The following is a 17,402-nucleotide window of genomic DNA, read 5'->3' as shown; positions in this document are numbered from 1 at the left end:
TGTATGTACTCCATACTTTTCATAATTTTTCAGGAAAAAGTACATAGATATTATGAGAGATGGAACTTTCATTATTTTCTTGTGTACCCAATAAAATGGAGGCCAGAGAAGCAGTATACCAGGAGCTTCAGAGCAGCTTAGAAAATGATTTCTAAATCAGCCTGCCTGCAAGGCTCAGTCTTACATACTTTGGGGTCCTGGCCCTTTGTATTCTTCCATATGCTTTGTGAAGTTGAATGAAAACAATAGTTGTCTTCTGACTTCTACACAGCCCTTACCCCTTTGGATTTAGGGGAACACTTGATCCTTATCAGCTCTACAGAATCTAAAGGTCTACAGAACCCAGCAAATTGCCAAAGAATACTAATGATGAAGATGTGGGGTTCTTTCCCAGTTCCTCGGGTGAAGGTCAGTAGAGAAAGCCCCACTAACTTATTTCACTCACACACCTATATTCTCGCACCACACTGCTCCGCTTTGCATTGAAGCAGTCACAACACGTTTTTGCACTAATTCTGTCATTGTCCAACACTGTGTTCAAAACACTTCATGCCACTCTTTCCTGAATGCTCTGCTCTTCGAAGCTCAAGCCCTCACCCAGTCTCCACAGGGACATCCTCGAGACCATGATCTTTCACTCACTAAAAGTGTTGCTACTGGACTCCCTCTGCTCCTATATACTCCCCAGTTCTGTCCTCATCCTGCCTGAGTTCCAAGTCTGCGGGACTAGTTTCTCTAGAATCACATCTCGTCACAGCTTCGATGTTCATGCCATTGCTTTTCATGCACACATTTCCACGGTTCTGAAACGTGTCATCACCTGAGATGCCATTCTTGTGGAATTCTGATGTCCTTCTATCTAGACCAATGGTTCTCAACCTTCCTGATGCTGCGACCCTTTAATACCGTTCCTCATGTTGTGGTGACCCCCAACCATAAAATTATTTTTGTTGCAACTTTATAACTGTAGTTTTGCTACTGTTATGAATCACCATTGGAAATACATGTTTTCCGATGGTCTTAGGCAACCCCTGTGAAAGGGTCATTCGACCCCCAAAGGGGTCACGACCCACAGGTTGAGAACCCCTGATCTAGAAAGAAATGCTTATCCTTACAATCCTCTTGATGATACTTGTTCTAAAGATCAAAACATATAAAATGATTACAAAATTGGAGAAATATAAATGAAACAGAGTTGGGTTAAGTTGCAAGAAGATGAAAGTATAATGTATCAGGAAATAAGAATTCTTAATAATCTCAAATAATAAATACTTCTCATTCAATAATAACAAATACTTCTTATTCAAAAATATTATCATAAAATATATTTTTATATTATTGAATCCATTTAAAATCATTACAATTTCTGTTTTATGGTAAAACTAGGAATATTCTACATGCATTGAAAATAAAGTATATTCTGTACTTGTTTAATATAAATGTCTATTAATTCCAAACATTCTATAATGGATGTTCTCAAAGATAGAATCACACATTTAAAAAAAAAAACTCTAAGTAAAATTTCCCCTCCTTGAGTGTTTTCAAGTTTGCTTAAAAGCCTATGTAACTAGATTGAAAATCAAGAGCTTTCTTTTCCCAAGATGGTAGTAAAAAGTCTAGTAGACCATAATTCTTTACAATTAAGGACAGAAATAAAGAAGAATAATCTTTAAGTTATATAGTTATAGCACTTCATAATTATTAAGCAGTTATCTTCTAAGAGCTATCCTGATTCTTTTATATGCATTAACTTAATTTTCTCAAACCTCCAATTACTATTTAATATTTTCAGATAGCTCACTAATTTTTCAAACTTTATACATTTGGACTGAAGTGTTTAAATTATATCACCAAACCTTTTCCCCTCATCCCCCAATTCCTAAATCATTAAATAATACTACAATTCACCAAGTATTCATGCCATCACTCTAAAAGTCAACAGCCCTCTCTCAGGAAATGTTAGAATAAGTAGAAATGTTCAATTTCAGTAAGGATATAAATGATTTGCTCTTCAGTATCACCAATGGAACTAATTCACAAATGAAACATGCAATTGTTCAATGCAACAACGAGCATATATCCCACAGATATTTTGCTGAGTAAATTCAGCTTTACACAGAGAGTATATATTGGCTGATCACTATTTTCAGAAGTTCTAGAATGCACAAGATTAACCTACCGGGATGGAAATTAGAACAATGCTTGTATTCCCAAGGGGGCAGTATCGACTAGAAAGGATGACAAGAAAACATTCTGAGTTAAAGAACAGGTTCTCTACCTAGGTTGCCTAGTGTAATTTGCAGCTATATACAATTTTTAAAAGTCAATCTTACTGTATATGTAAGCATAGAACCATGTAAGATGGAAATGCTATTGCAAAAAGAACTCTTATTAAAGTGCATTTCTATTGCACCAATTCTTATAACTTGTATCACTGGCAAAAGGCAAGCTTGTCCTCCTCGGTTAGAACACAGGAGTTCCTCTAATTAATCTACTAATTTATATTCTTAATTGTTGACCTTTTTTTTTTTTTTTTTTTTTATCCTCACCCAAGGACATTTTTGCATTCATCTTCAGATAGAGCCGGAGGAAGAGAGAGAGAGAAGCATCGATGTGAGAGAGATACATCAACTGGCTGCCACCCACATGACTCCAACCGGGGCCGGGACAAACTGCAACCGAGGTATGTGCCCTTAGCGGGAACCGAATCCAGGTCTCTCTGGTCCACAGGCCAACACTCCAACCACTGAGCCAAACTGGCCAGGGCTTAATTGTTGACCTTTTGATAGAAAAACACATTTTTCTTCTTTTTAATTTATATAAATCCAATCTATTTCTTTAGAAAAATATTATGTGCTAAGTTACTGTTAAGTACCAGTAATTCAGTCACAAATTAGACAATTTCACTGTCCACAAAGAGTTGATAGTTCAGAAAAAAACAAATATGCTTCTAGTAAGTGGAAATAAAAGCCATCCATGCAACAAATAAACATTCACCTCACCTAACTATTAAAGAATGCTAATACTTACAAAAACAGTGACATGTCTGAGGTACAATCATTTCCCTGGCAACGATGACTTCTCTTTCTTAGTACGAGGGTACACTTTTAGGTAAAGCCAGCCTCATACAATCAGAAGACTATCTAACTGGGTTAACTGAATATTCTTATAAAATCAGGCATTCAGTAGATAATGTTGGATAAATAAGTTGTTAATAACTGTGAAAGATCTTGAAAGTTTAATAGTTTCCTTTCCATAGTTTCTTTATGTTTTGTTTTGTTTTCTTTATTGATGTGAGAGAGAGAAGAAGGGAGAGGAAGAGGGAGAGAGAAATAGAAATATCAATGAGAGAGAACACTGATTGGCCACCTCTTGCATGCCCCCAACTGGGGATTTGGCTCACAACTTGGACATGTGCCGTAACTGGAATCAAACCGGTGACCTCTTGTTGCATGGCCAATGTTCAACCACTGAGGAATGTCAGCTGGGCTCCCCTGATTTCTTATTTGGTAGAAGAAGATATGCAAATCCTAGGTCAGACACGAATGAATAGAACTCACAGAAATAGCATTAGAGAGAGTACCAGTGTTTTATTATCCTGGGTCCTGGGTCCCTGAGGCCAAATTTCTACAGGACAACACAAAGAGATCCAGGGACATTTGTGCACACAGTGGGTTGAATTACTAGAGAGGAACCCTGAGCGTAAGAAATCTGAATCTTATACAACAGTCAGTAAGCACGTCTACCCTGCACTCCAGATAAAAAGATATGCTGTGTTTAGAATACTGGATAGTAGTGTAGTGTGCCTTCTGTTTGCTCCAATCTTTAAAGCTGATCAGTATATAAACAATATTTGTAAAGATGGTGTTGAACAAAAAATCCATGAATGCCCCTTTTCACAAATTGTGCAGAAACACAAAAGAATCACGGAGAACATTTTTTTTCCAAAATAAGTTAGACATGTTCCTGGATTGTCTTAAAATATACATTCTTACAAGTAGCATGGTATTTCAGTAACTGTATTTCAGCATTTCAGGATCACACTCTCTGACATCTGTCACTGCAGATTATTCTTCCTTTCTGGGCAGTCAAATGGGTATTTCAAATAATGCTCACTAGCAGGTAACAGTACACTATTGCCATGTAGCATCTGAAAATGTTCTTAGCTTTGTATAATTCACCACTGGTGACAAACTATTTTTCAAACATTGTTATCACATATTGGTACCCTTATTTATGCTGAGCTAAATACATACTGTTCTTAATTTCTATGCATGTGGCTAATAACCCTAGAGATGAGATCAATATAAGGGTATGCAAATTTAAATTATTTTCTCTAAATGTTAATAATTAATTCAAATATTTATATACTCTTATTTTCTTAGTCACTGTTTTCATTTAAGTACAAATTCCTGCATTAAAAATGTAGTTTTAGTAACTAGAGTGACTCACATAGTCTAATGTCAAGATGACTCAACATCTTTTTAATTCATTTCAGCAGAGTTATTGTTTTCTTGCTATCTACTTGGTACTAGAGTTGATATCAAATACACAGCTATTGACATAAATTATTTTTCAGTTTATTTTAAAGGCACCTATTACAGAATCCAGAAATTAGAATTAAGCACAATGAGTCCTTTGCTAGAAGTGAGCACAAGGTGCTCAGTGCAATTGAAGGAAGATGACCTACATCATCATCCTGGTAGATATATTATTGAGTATAGATTTATTGGATGGTTATATAAACAGATAATATAGGAAGAAGAAAATCCTGATTGAACAAACATCAAGTGTGAAAACATGTGGTTATATAGTAAGTATGGCACCTTTGCACAAACTAAATAGTTTTGTTTCTCTTTTACTGGAAAGTAGGATTTATATTTTTTTAAATGTACCATATGTAAACTGGAATCTTGCCATGTATGTCAGGAGTTTGCAATGTAATTGAAATTTACTTGAGAATAATAAGAACTCCAGAGGGTTTTAACCGGAGAGTAACATGTTACTTGAGTGAGACTGAACAAATGTAAGGATAGATCGGAAAACTAGGGTGAAGGAGTAGTGGTGAAATTGACAGTTGCAGACATGTTTAAACCAAGTTAGAAATGACCAGTGAGGATGTAAAATGGTGTATCCACTTGAAAGGCAGCGTGACAGTTCCTTAATGGTGAAACAAAGTTACCGCAGGACTGAACTATTACATTACTACTTATATATCCAATAGAAATGAAAACATATGTCCACACAAAAATCTTGACAGAAATGACTATAGCAGCATTAATTAGAATAGCCAAAAGGTAGACAGAATGCCAATGTCCATCAACCAGTGAGTGGATAAACCGAATGTGGGATTTCCATGCAATGTAATATTATCTGATGACTAAAAAGGAATAGAGTACTAATAGATGTGAAACCTTGGATGAACCTTGAAAACATCATGCTAATTAAAGAGACCATCACAAAAGTCTAAATATTATATGATTTAATTCATATGAAAATCTAGAATAGAAAAATATATGGACATAAAATGTAGATTAGTGTTTGCTGAGGGCTGAGGGAGGGTAAAGAAATAGGTGGGTGATTTATTTATTTTTATTGTTAAAAGTATTATAGATGCCCTCTTTTTTCCCCCATTGACCCCCTCCTCCCTTCTCCCACCCTCCTCCTGCCTTCCCCAACCTAATGTCTATGTCCACTGGTTCTGCATATATGCATATAAGTTCTTTGGTTTATCTCTTCCCACCCCCTATCCCTCTGAGGTTTGTTAGTCTGTGCCCTACTTCTATGACTTTGGATGTATTTTGGTCGACAGTTTATTTTGTTCATGATGTTCCATAAATAAATAAGTGAGTTTATTCTTGTGTATGGTATAAGTTGGTGGTCTAGTTTCATTTCATTTTTTTTTTTTTTGCATGTAGCTCTCCAATTTTCCCAACACCAGTGATTGAAAAGACTATCTTTTCTCCATTATATGTTCTTACCTGCTTTGTCGAATATTAATTGTGCATTCTGTCTTGGGTCAATTTCTGGGTGCTCTGTTCTGTTCCATTGATCTATATGCCTGTTCTTGTATTAGTACCAGGCTGTTTTGATTATGATGGCTTTGTAGTATAACTTGATGTCTGGTATTGTGATTCTTCCCACTTTGTTCTTCTTTTTCAAGATTGCTGTGGTTATTTGGGGTCTTTTTTGGTTCCATATAAATGTTGGAGTACTTGTTCTAGAGCTGTGAAATATGCTGTTGGTACTTTAATAGGAATTGCTTTGAATGTTTAAATTGCTCTTAGTATGGACATTTTTATGATGTTGATTTTCCAATCCATGAACATTGTATATGTTTCCACATTTTTATATCTTCCTCTATTTCTTTTTTCAATGTCCTGTAGTATTCTGAGAGCAGGTCTTTTACCTCCTTGGTTATTCCGATGTATTTTGTTGTTGTTGTTGTTACAATGGTAAATGGGATTGTTGTTGTTGTTGTTTTTAAATCCTCACCCGAGGATATTTTTCCATTTATCTTCAGTTAGAGCATAAAGAAGAGAGAGAGAGAGAGAGAGAGATATCAATTGGTTGCCTCCCACATGACTACAGCTAGAGCCAGAGACTAAACAATAAGTGAGGTATGGCCTTTGACTAGAATCAAACCTACGACTCTGGTCCATGGGCCAATGCTCTAACCACTGAGCGAAATTGACCAGGGTGGGATTTTTTTTTTTAATTTCCTTTTTTGAATGTTATTAGTGTGTAAAAATGCCAGCAATTTTTGGATGTTAATTTTGTGTCCTGCTACTTTGCCATTTATTATATCTAATAGATTTTTTATGGAGGCTTTTGGATTTTGTATGTACAATATCATGTCACCTGCAAATAATGACAGTTTCACTTCCTCCTTTCTGATTTGGATCCCTTCTATTTTTCTTTTTCTTGTCTAATTGCTATGGCTAAGACTTCCAGTACTATGCTAAATAAGAGTGGTGAAAGTGGGCATCCCTGTCTTGTTCTTGTTCTTGAGGGAAATGCTTTTAGTTTTGCCCATTGAGTATGATGTTGGCTGTAGGTTTTTCATATATTACCTTTTTTACATTGAGATATGATCCTTCTATTCCCACTTTGTTGAGTGTTTTTATCAGAAAGGGTTCTAGATTTTGCCAAATGCTTTTTCAGCATCTATTGATAAGATCGTATGATTTTTATCTTTCATGTTATTTATGTTGTGTTTCACATTTAATGATTTATGAATATTATACCAGCCTTGCATTCCTGGGATGAATCCCACAGGTCACGGTGAATAACTTTTTTAATGTATTACTAGATCTGATTTGCTAATATAGTGTTGTTGATTTTGGCATCAATGTTCATCCGGGATATTGCCCTGTAGTTTTCTTTCAACAAATTTATGTTTGTTTATCATCAGTTTGCTGGAACACGATGGAGTGAGTACCTGAAATGTGTGCTCTCTTTGCCATTTTTTGACTAGAAGACCATAGTTAGCTTTTTCTAAGCTCATTTAAATGCTTCTAATTATCACCCTGTATTTGGTTCCAAAAATGTTGGAACAGAATAAGCTATTTCTTGAAAAAAAAATTAAAATCAATATTATACACAAGATATCTACTTAATTGATTATCCAAAATTACTGTATCTTCTTCACCATTCTCTTTCAGCTACAGGTGGCTTAGAAATAGCTCCTTAATGAAATACTGTGCAATAGTGCGTGCTGATAGGAAAGTGACACTGTGCTAGACTAGAACACTTTGCCACTTTTTTAGTCTGAATGTTAAATTTGGGGTAATGGAGAAATAAGTAAGATTATAAAATGTATTATGCCTCATTTAATAATATTTAGTTACCTCAAATATAATGACTAGTGGCTTAGAAAAATATAATATACAATGTTTCAGTCTTTTTTAAGTGTTTGAACCTATTCATCACTATGTCTGAACCTATAGATTAGATTGAAAACACAGTTAACAACTTTAATAATTTGTTTAGATATAAGTCATTATGTTCCACAAAATGTATAATCATACATTTCTATAATAAATCATAAATGAAATTTGATGCCTCAAGGAATCCAGTGGTAAATATGCTTGCTATTTAAATAGTTTCTTCTTTCCCTCTTACTAATATATATTTTGGGTGAAGCTGGAAATTTATTTATTGGATTTACTTAAAGGAAAATAACTGCTAATAGCCAACTTTTAAAAATGCACATTATTGCCCTGGCCGGTTTGGCTCAGCGGTTAGAGCATCAGCCTGCGGTCCTGAGAGACCCAGGTTTGGTTCCCGCTAAGGGCACGTACCTCGGTTGCAGTTTGTCCCCGGCCCTGGTCGGTCGTGCGGGTGGCAGCCACTCGATGTGTTCCTTTCACATCGATGTTTCTCTCTCTCTCTGTTCCTCCCTCTCCCTCCCACTCTATCTGAACAAAAAATGGAAAAATGACCTCGGGTGAGGATAAAAAATAATAATAAAAAAAATAAAAATGCACATTATTAATTCCTAGACACTTGAAATTATGATGTATACATGTCCTATAGAAATATCATTGATAAGGACCAAAATAAGCAATTAGACATCTAAATAGCATCTCTTTGAAAGATGGGGGGGGGGGGGAATGTCTTTTTCTGAATATTAAAATAAGCTATGAGAAGACTTTAATTATGTGGAATGCCAGTCAAGAAAACAGGCAAGAAGTTATTTCATAGAGTTTAAGTATCCAGTTTTAATTTTTCTAAATTTTCAAGAAGAAATATCATGTCTAAATAAGAAAAATTCCCTCCTGACTTTATAAAAGATAAATAATCTGCCTGGCCAGTGTGGCTCAGTGGTTGAGTGTCAACCCAGGCACCAAGAGGTCACTGCTTTAATTCCTGGTCAGGGCACATGCCTGGGTTTCAGACTCAATCCCCAGTAGGAGGCATGCAGGAGGCAGCCAATTGCTGGGTCTCTTTCACATCGATGTTTCTATCTCTTTCTCCTTCTGCCTTCCTGTCTCTCTAAAAATCAATAAAAATATATTTAAAAATAAAAGTTAAATAATCTATTTTTAACTTAAGTATAATTCCTCCTCAAGTCACGTTTTTATAAGATTAGTGTGTAATTAAATGGACGTTTTAAAATGTAGAAGAAACTTGCTAGGTTTTCGCACTTTTAGACCCTCACTTAGATCTTGTTGACAGACACCTTTTTACAGAGTAATTTTTGCATCTCGCTGAGCCAAGACTGGCATTCAGAATGTCTATATGTATATAAATTGGGAAGGTTCAGATTGACAACATGCTTGATGACATGTCAAGAAATATTTGCAAATATTTCTGGTGTCAGCACAATTCAGATTCAAATAAGAATTTGTCTGGCACAAGACCATTTATATGTAAACTAGTAAATAAGATGAAGGAGAGGAAATAAATTATATGATCTTTGTCACATACTGCTGGATTTCAGAGTAATCAATAAATGCCCTGTTCTAATGATCACGCCATCAAATTAAAAACAAAAACAAAAACAAAAAAAAACAGATCATTTTGGCTGTTTGTCCAGGACAAAGTAGGTACAATGATTATGCAATTAAAATATAAGCCATCATCTAGGATATATTATCATTTTTTTTCTTGTGTGTTCATTATTTGTGAACCCTTTACTCTTTTTGGGTGTAGGAGTGTTATTTCCTCAAATATGATTAAGTTTGCTCCAGCCTAGTCCATAACAGTAATAGGACCCCTCTTGCTTCCCTTGTTTCTTAATGAAATCGATTGCAATTGAACTTCACATTTAATGACAGATATCTTGAGAAAAGAAAAAGATGTCTACATTTCCCTAGAACAGAGGACATTGAGTAGTTCCATTCAAGCATGTCCAAGTAAAATTTAGTAGTTGCTTATGAAACATTTGTTGAATGGAGAGAGCAATTATATAGCTAATAACAAATTAATTTGTTTGCTTATATTTTGTTTTCTTTCATCAAAATATTAGTTATATATCTCCAAAATCTAGGTTTGAGAGCTAGTATTTAGAATATGTAACCTTCAATTACACTCAAATTGTCAAAGTAATAGTTTTATAGGAAAGTTTCATTTACATGTGTATTTCCTATGAAATATTTAGTAAATAAATAAATATTAAGTCCTTCAATAAACAGGTATTTGGATCCTATTATATACAAGTGGGTGTCAGGCCAGGCTAAGGGCATGTTTCAATGACCAAATAATACAAAATAGTGTCTTTAATAACATACTTTTCTATTGTGTAGAAGATTTCTCTGCACTGCCCTCCCTTTGGAGTCAGGCTGACACAATAACTGTCATCTCAAAAACTGTTATTCACCATGGCAGAAACAAAGAGAGAATTGAAGAGTTGGCATCAGCATTTAAATATTTTAACCCTGAAATCACTGCATTAACCAATCCCGGACAGTCTAATGGAGAATAAGAAACCGGATGGACCAATGAGTCAGCCCAGGTTTCTAAACTAAAATTTCAGACGCATGAACCAAGTGAAGAACGGCAAAGCTAACCTGGAGCTGTGCACGGAGATATGAGGGAGCCCTTCTGAGGTCACGAAGACCACCCAGATACGCTTCATCGAACTGTCAACCATGTAATCATAAACTCAGGAAATGTTGGCAAGCTCTTAATTTGTGGGCAGTTTGTTTCACATCAATAGCTAAATGATACATGGCCAAACTCAACTACAAAGGAACCAGTAAAAACAATATATTGTGCCCCGGAGATGGAGAACAAGAACACTTTGGCAAATAGATTTAATGACGACCGTGACAAGGATGTGCTCAGCACCTTGATGGCCCAACAAAGTTTAAGACAGAGTTCCTAGGCCACACGTTACATAGTGTGAGGTGAGAGACAATAATGAATGATAAGATATGATGCTGGACAGAATAGAAAATAGTCATGCATTCCCACCAACAGTGTACTAGTGTCCCCTTTTCTCCACACCCTCGCCAACACTTGTTGTTTGATGATTTATTGATGGCGGCCATTCTGACAGGTGTGAGGTGATACCTCATTGTTGTTTTGATTTGCATCTCTCTGATGATTAGTGATGTTGAGCATTTCTTCATATGTTTCTTAGCCATTAGTATGTCCTGTTTAGAGAGGTGTCTATTCAGCTCCTCTGCCCATTTTTTAATTGGATTCTTTGTCTTCCTTTTGTGGAGTTGTATGAGCACTCTATATGTATTGGAAATTAACCCCTTGTCTGATATATCATTGGCAATTATGCTCTCCCATACAGTGGGTAGCCTTTCCGTTTTGATGATTGTATCTTTCGCTGTGCAGAAGCTTTTGAGTTTGATGTAGTCCCATGTGTTCATTTTCTCCTTTGTTTCTATTGCCTTAGGTGACGTGTCAGTAAAAATTCTGCTGTGTATGATGTCTGAAATTTTGTTGCCTACAGTCTCTTCTAGGATTTTTATGCATTCATGAGTTACATTTAAGTCTTTTGCAGCCACTATGGAAAACAATATGGTGTTACCTCAAAAAACTAAAAATTGAACTCCCATTTGACCCAATGATCCCACTTCTAGGAATATATCCTAAGAAGCCTGAAACACCAACCAGAAAGAATACATGTACCCCCATGTTTGTAGCAGCACTATTTACAATAGCTAAGATCTGAAAACAGCCCAAGTGTCCATCAGTAGACGAATGGATCAAAAAGCTGTGGTACATATACACAATGGAGTACTACGCAGCTGTAAGAAAGAAAGACCTCTTATCCTTTGAGACTACATGGAGGGACCTGGAAAGTATCATCCTAAGTGAAACAAGCCAAACAGAGAAAGACAAGTTTCATATGATCTCACTTATTTGTGGAATATAATGAACATAACAGTCTGAGGAAGGGGGTAGCCCCAGAGACGTGGAAGTGGGATAAAGACTGACAATCCCCTAAATAGGGGGGTGGTGGGGAAGAGATAAACCACAGAATTTATATGCATGTATGCATGAACAGTGGACATGGACAACAAACTGGGGAAAAGGCAGGGAGGGAGGGGGAGGGGGGAATCAGTGGGGGAAAAAGGAGAAACATCTGTAACAAAAATTAATTAATAAAAAATAAATAAATTTAAAAAAAAAGAAACAAAAAAAGAAAAAGAAAATAGTCATGCATAGAATTACCCAAATTGAACAGGAAGGTGAAGCTACATTTTAGAAACTGTCCTTAGCCATTCTTCAATGATTAGTCTGCTAGCAATAAATTATTTTAGTTTTTTGTCACTTGAGAATGTCTTGATTTCCCCTGCATTCCTGAAGGATATGTTGGCCAGATTGAGAATATGCAGTTGGCAGTACTTTGCTTCCAGGTTTTGAAAAATGTTGTGTAACTTCCTTCTAGTCTCCATGGTTTCAGATGAGAAATTTGCTGTCATTCTAATTGTATGTCCCTGTAGGCAAGATGCTGTTTTTCTCTGGCTCCTTTCTCTCTATATATATTGGTCTTCAGTTTCATAAGTTTAATTATGAGCTGTGTTGGCATGAATTCCTCTGGGGTTTGCCTACTTGGGTTTTGCCCAACTTCCTGAATTGGTGGAGGCTCAGCTGCCCACTTGTCTTGCTGTCACCAGGAGTGGGGAGAAAGGAGCTTAGTAGACCCACCCTGCACTGCCTTCTTCATTCTTGTTGCTGTTCGATGGGGCAGGTGTGAGCTCAGCTCACTTCTGAACCCAGCTGCCATTGCCTTGGTGAGGACTCAAAGTACTTCTGGCTTCTATCAGGTAGGGAATGGAAGAGCATCTCCCTGCTCCGGACTCCCGCTACTCTTAAAACACACTACCCTGGAAGGGAAGGGAAATCAGACCTCAGACCTCAGACGGCTCCACCAGGCGAAGGTTAGACAATCCAATCTCCACTAAGCTCTAGATATCACTCGGCAGGAGAATCGCAGCACAATGCCTGCTTTCATAGTGGGCATTCTTTCATGGCACAATGAAAATGCATGGTTGAGTGCAGCTTTGCTTTTGGAGTTTGGCTTAAATAGGGCAGATATTATGAAAACATGTTTCTTATTGTCGTTTTTAGGCTATTTTCCTGGTCCTTTAGCTGGAGGGGGTGGAGTGACGGGAACAGTCTCTCATAGAACTCTTTTCTGTGTGCGCCTGCTGATGGTCTCAGGTTGTAGGTCTCTGCAGCACCCTGTCCAGTACATGTGGGAATATTAGGAAACTCACAGAAGTTCTGTTTTTCAAGTAATGATGTCCCTAGGCAGGCCACCTTCTTCTTTTCTTTAATCACATTTCAGAGTCTTCCTATGTTTGTTTTATTATGTTCAAGTTCTCATGTGTAACTGGGAGGACCTGGAAGGATCTCAAGGTGGAACAGGAGTCAAGGATCATTTTGAACGCTTGCTAGGGGACCAGGGCAGCACGCACAGAGAAGTGGGAAGTTGTATTTTTCTGCGAGAAGAACCTGTGTTTTAGTGTGAGTAGGTCTCCTGAGAACAGCTTGTGTGGAATGCTATTCCAAATATGAACAAAGGGGGAAGGATTGAAAGTACAGAGTTGGGGGATGGTGAATAGTCTGGGGAAGACGGTAGCAGACACTATGAGAACGCAGTCAGATGCCCTCCCTACACTCTGTACACTGAAGGCTGCTTACTGACACCGGAAGATGAAGCTGCCGGAGTTTAATGCTGGAGTAGCCCTCAGCCACTCCATGTAGTGGGAGACAGTGTGCACCCCAGCTTCCTCAGCAACGCCCCCACTGAGATAACTGATGCCAATTTCACATTACCTCCAGTGGTTTTAGAGAGAGGTCTCCAAAGGGACTGAGCTCCAGTTTCACACAGTGTACAAACATTATTTTTTTTTCCCATCATTTGTTCAGATAGAATGGGAAGGAAAGAGAGAGAAACATCGATGTGAAAGGGACACATCGAGTGGCTGCCACCCACACGACCCAACCAGGGCCGGGGACCAACTGCAACCAAGGCACGTGCCCTTAGCGGGAACCGAACCCGGGTCTCTCAGGACCGCAGGCTGATGCTCTAACCGCTGAGCCAAACCGCCCAGGGCCAAACACTATTTAATTAAACACTTCACACAGCACCACCTTTCACTCCCAGCTTCACTTTGCATTTTATTTTATTTTATTTTTTTAAAGAAAACACACTTTATTTTTTTAATTTTTTTTTTTTTATCCTCACCCAAGGACATTTTTTCCATTTTTTGTTCAGGTAGACTGGGAGGGAGAGAGAGGAACAGAGAGAGAGAGAGAAACATCGATGCGAAAGGAACACATCGAGTGGCTGCCACCCGCACAACCTACCAGGGCCGGGGACAAATTGCAGCCGAGGTACGTGCCCTTAGCGGGAACCGAACCCAGGTCTCTCCGGACCACAGGCCGATGCTCTAACCGCTGAGCCAAACCAGCCAGGGCTTCACTTTGCATTTTAGAAAATTCACTAGTTTATGTCATAACTCCACGATGCCAGGGAAAATCTACCTGTAGAACTATTCACGCTGAAATTCAATGCTACAGTACCCATTTTCTGTCTTACTACACACACACACACACACAATGCTGACACATATGAAAAATACATTTAAATATGTACTTGTTGTGAAACATTTCTTCATCTTTGAAATATCTGAAGAACACCTGGAAGCTAAAGAGGCAGAGCTGGGAATTCCTGGCTTGAAGAAGGTTTCTTATAATTAGTCATTTGTGTTGTAAAAATTATATGATATTTATCTGATATAATAAGGTTATTTATTACATTTGTGTATATTTTTACTGCAATTTGACTCGAGTTAGTCAGATTGCCACTGGTATATTGGAACATCTCTGGGGGCTCTCTCCTCTCAAATATACAAGCAACAAACAGTTAACATAGCCTAAGATGTAACAGTTCTGTGACATAAAACCGACATTTGCATATTTATTGTGTGAAATAGAATATATATCTTGTGTGGCTCAAGTTAGTCTCTAAATATATTCTTTTAAAATATGATGAAGAGCCTGGCTGGTGTGGCTCAGTGGTTGAGCACTGACCCATGCACCAAGAGGTCGCCGGTTTGATTCCTGGTCAGGACACATGCCCAGGTTGTGGGCTCATCCCCAGTGTGGGGCGTGCAGGACGTGGCCAATCGATGTTTTCTCTCATCGATGTTTTCTTTAATCGATGTTTCTCGCTCTCTCTTCCTCTTTCTTCCTCTCTCTCTAACATCAATAAAGAAAAACATCTTTAAAAAATATGATGAATAAAGTTAAAGGATGGGTCAGAAGATAAACTTGACTATTTCAGGATCCCACAATCATGGGTACATTACTTCATCACTATGAACCTCAGCTTCTTCATCTTTAAAACAGGAATGGTTCATTTTTCCTGGCTGCCTCAGAGAAGTGTGACACAGAGGAAATAAGGCAGCATGTAAGAGCAGTTTCTAGAATAGAAAGAGTTCCTATAGAACTCCTTATTATCATTGATATCAAAATTACTGGGAAGATCACTTTTGCCAAGGTCAGCTAGAATACTTAAGTCATCCCTCAGGCCTACTGTTTTCTATTTGAATGTGACCTAAACTTGCCAAAATGTCACTCACAAACTTCAAAAAACTCTCTCTGTGAAACTAATAACTCGATAACTCTGACATACATGTCTAGAAAATGTAAATGATAGGTTCATCTGCAACGGTATCATGATATAGAATTCATTGAGGCTACAAATAAGTGCCAGATAAACATATATTTTCTCTTGGCCTTTATTGTCCAGGACAGCAAGGAGGCTTTGGAATGACAGTTTTGTTTACAATTTAAGAAAAAAAAATTTTTTTCAGGACATTTACACCTCTGGCCTCAGTCATAGTTGTGTAACTCATGGAACTCACATGAGAACACTCGTGATGGATTGGTCATTCAGGAAGATGAGAAAAACACTCCCTGTCCTCCCACATCACTGAAGTTTCATTGCAAAGAACACAGATTTGGGAATCACACTGTCTCAGTTTAAAATGCGTTCTCTGTGAGTTACAACTTCTGTGAACTTTAGTCACAGAATTTTCACACTACCTAAATTTCATTGTTACGTTTTGTAAAAGATCCTTGAAAAAAATTTGGTAGTGTTTGTGGCATGTAGTAACTAAGATATCATTAAACTATGCGCCTTAGCTCTCTCTTGCCGATAATGATTAAAATCCTAATGAATCTCTTAATAGTTATGGGAACTAGTTCATTTGCACGAGCTGAACGTACATGTAAATTTAACGACATAAAATTTACCCAATTAATTCATACTACAAGCATTTCTTACTACCTTCTACATCTTCTACATAAATTCTATGTCAAAACTTTATATATGTAATAATATCCCCATGTTTGTACCTTTTTCAATATACAAATATATTCATTTTATGGCTGAATATATATATATATATATGTGTATATATGCGCACAGACACACATCTATACACACACATATATAGGTATATGTATACACACACACATGTATATATATACATAAAAATAGATTTTATTGGTCACTGCTGTTTTGGCAATCTCTAAGAATTCTGACAAGCTGCTTTTAGTCAGACTTTCTCTCCTTTTTTTTATGATAATCAGGACACCTAACGATTGAAGAAAACATCAGAAATATACAAGCAAAGACATTTAGGATAAAAAGGCATAAATTATAAAATTTATAGTTTCAAGAGAAAATCTTTTCCACCCAACTGAGAAAAAATATATGTCTCCTGCAGGCCACAGACCCCGCAACCAATGCTTCAATAGCAACATTTGTGTCATCTTTCAAATTTAGAATCGATGGTACGGGCCTGTCTCAGCTCTCTGCACACCTTGATGTGATTGGGATCTGGATTTCTGCCAGGCTTTCGGTGGTAGTGGTTTCATTTTAGGTCCTATGGAGATGGTGAAGTTAACGAGATTCTGGTAGGAAAAGTGAAATCATCAACTTATATAATGCAAAGTTTTCTAATGCAACCGTGTTTATGTACTTCTGTATTCCTTCAACATATTTTTATTTTTACCTGAATTATGAGGAGTTTGGTTTAACCACATGCCTAAAAGAAAGTTATCAATATTAACAGATTCAACACACAGCAAGAAGAAACTCGGTGCAGTGTCATAATTTTTACGTTTTTCATTGAAATATTTGTATCAGCAGGACAGGAAATGCATACACCCTGAGATCAAGTGCCTCAGCCTAAAGCAAACCAGCTGCAAGAACAAACATTCTTTGAAGTTGCCTTTTTCATATTAAAAATTCACATACTTTTGTGCATTCTACTCCATATTGTATCTTTGCTGATTTTAATATAAAAGTAACGTTTCCCTAAATCTTAGAGCAAAATTGTTGTGCCACGATTTACAATGTTCAAATCAGTATGGTGGAAATGATGAGAGATCTGCAATCGGACTGCTTATTTCAG

This window comes from Molossus molossus, unplaced genomic scaffold (assembly GCF_014108415.1).
Source record: "Molossus molossus isolate mMolMol1 unplaced genomic scaffold, mMolMol1.p scaffold_m16_p_13, whole genome shotgun sequence".
NCBI lineage: Eukaryota > Metazoa > Chordata > Mammalia > Chiroptera > Molossidae > Molossus > Molossus molossus.
Note: the sequence above shows the minus strand (reverse complement) of the source record.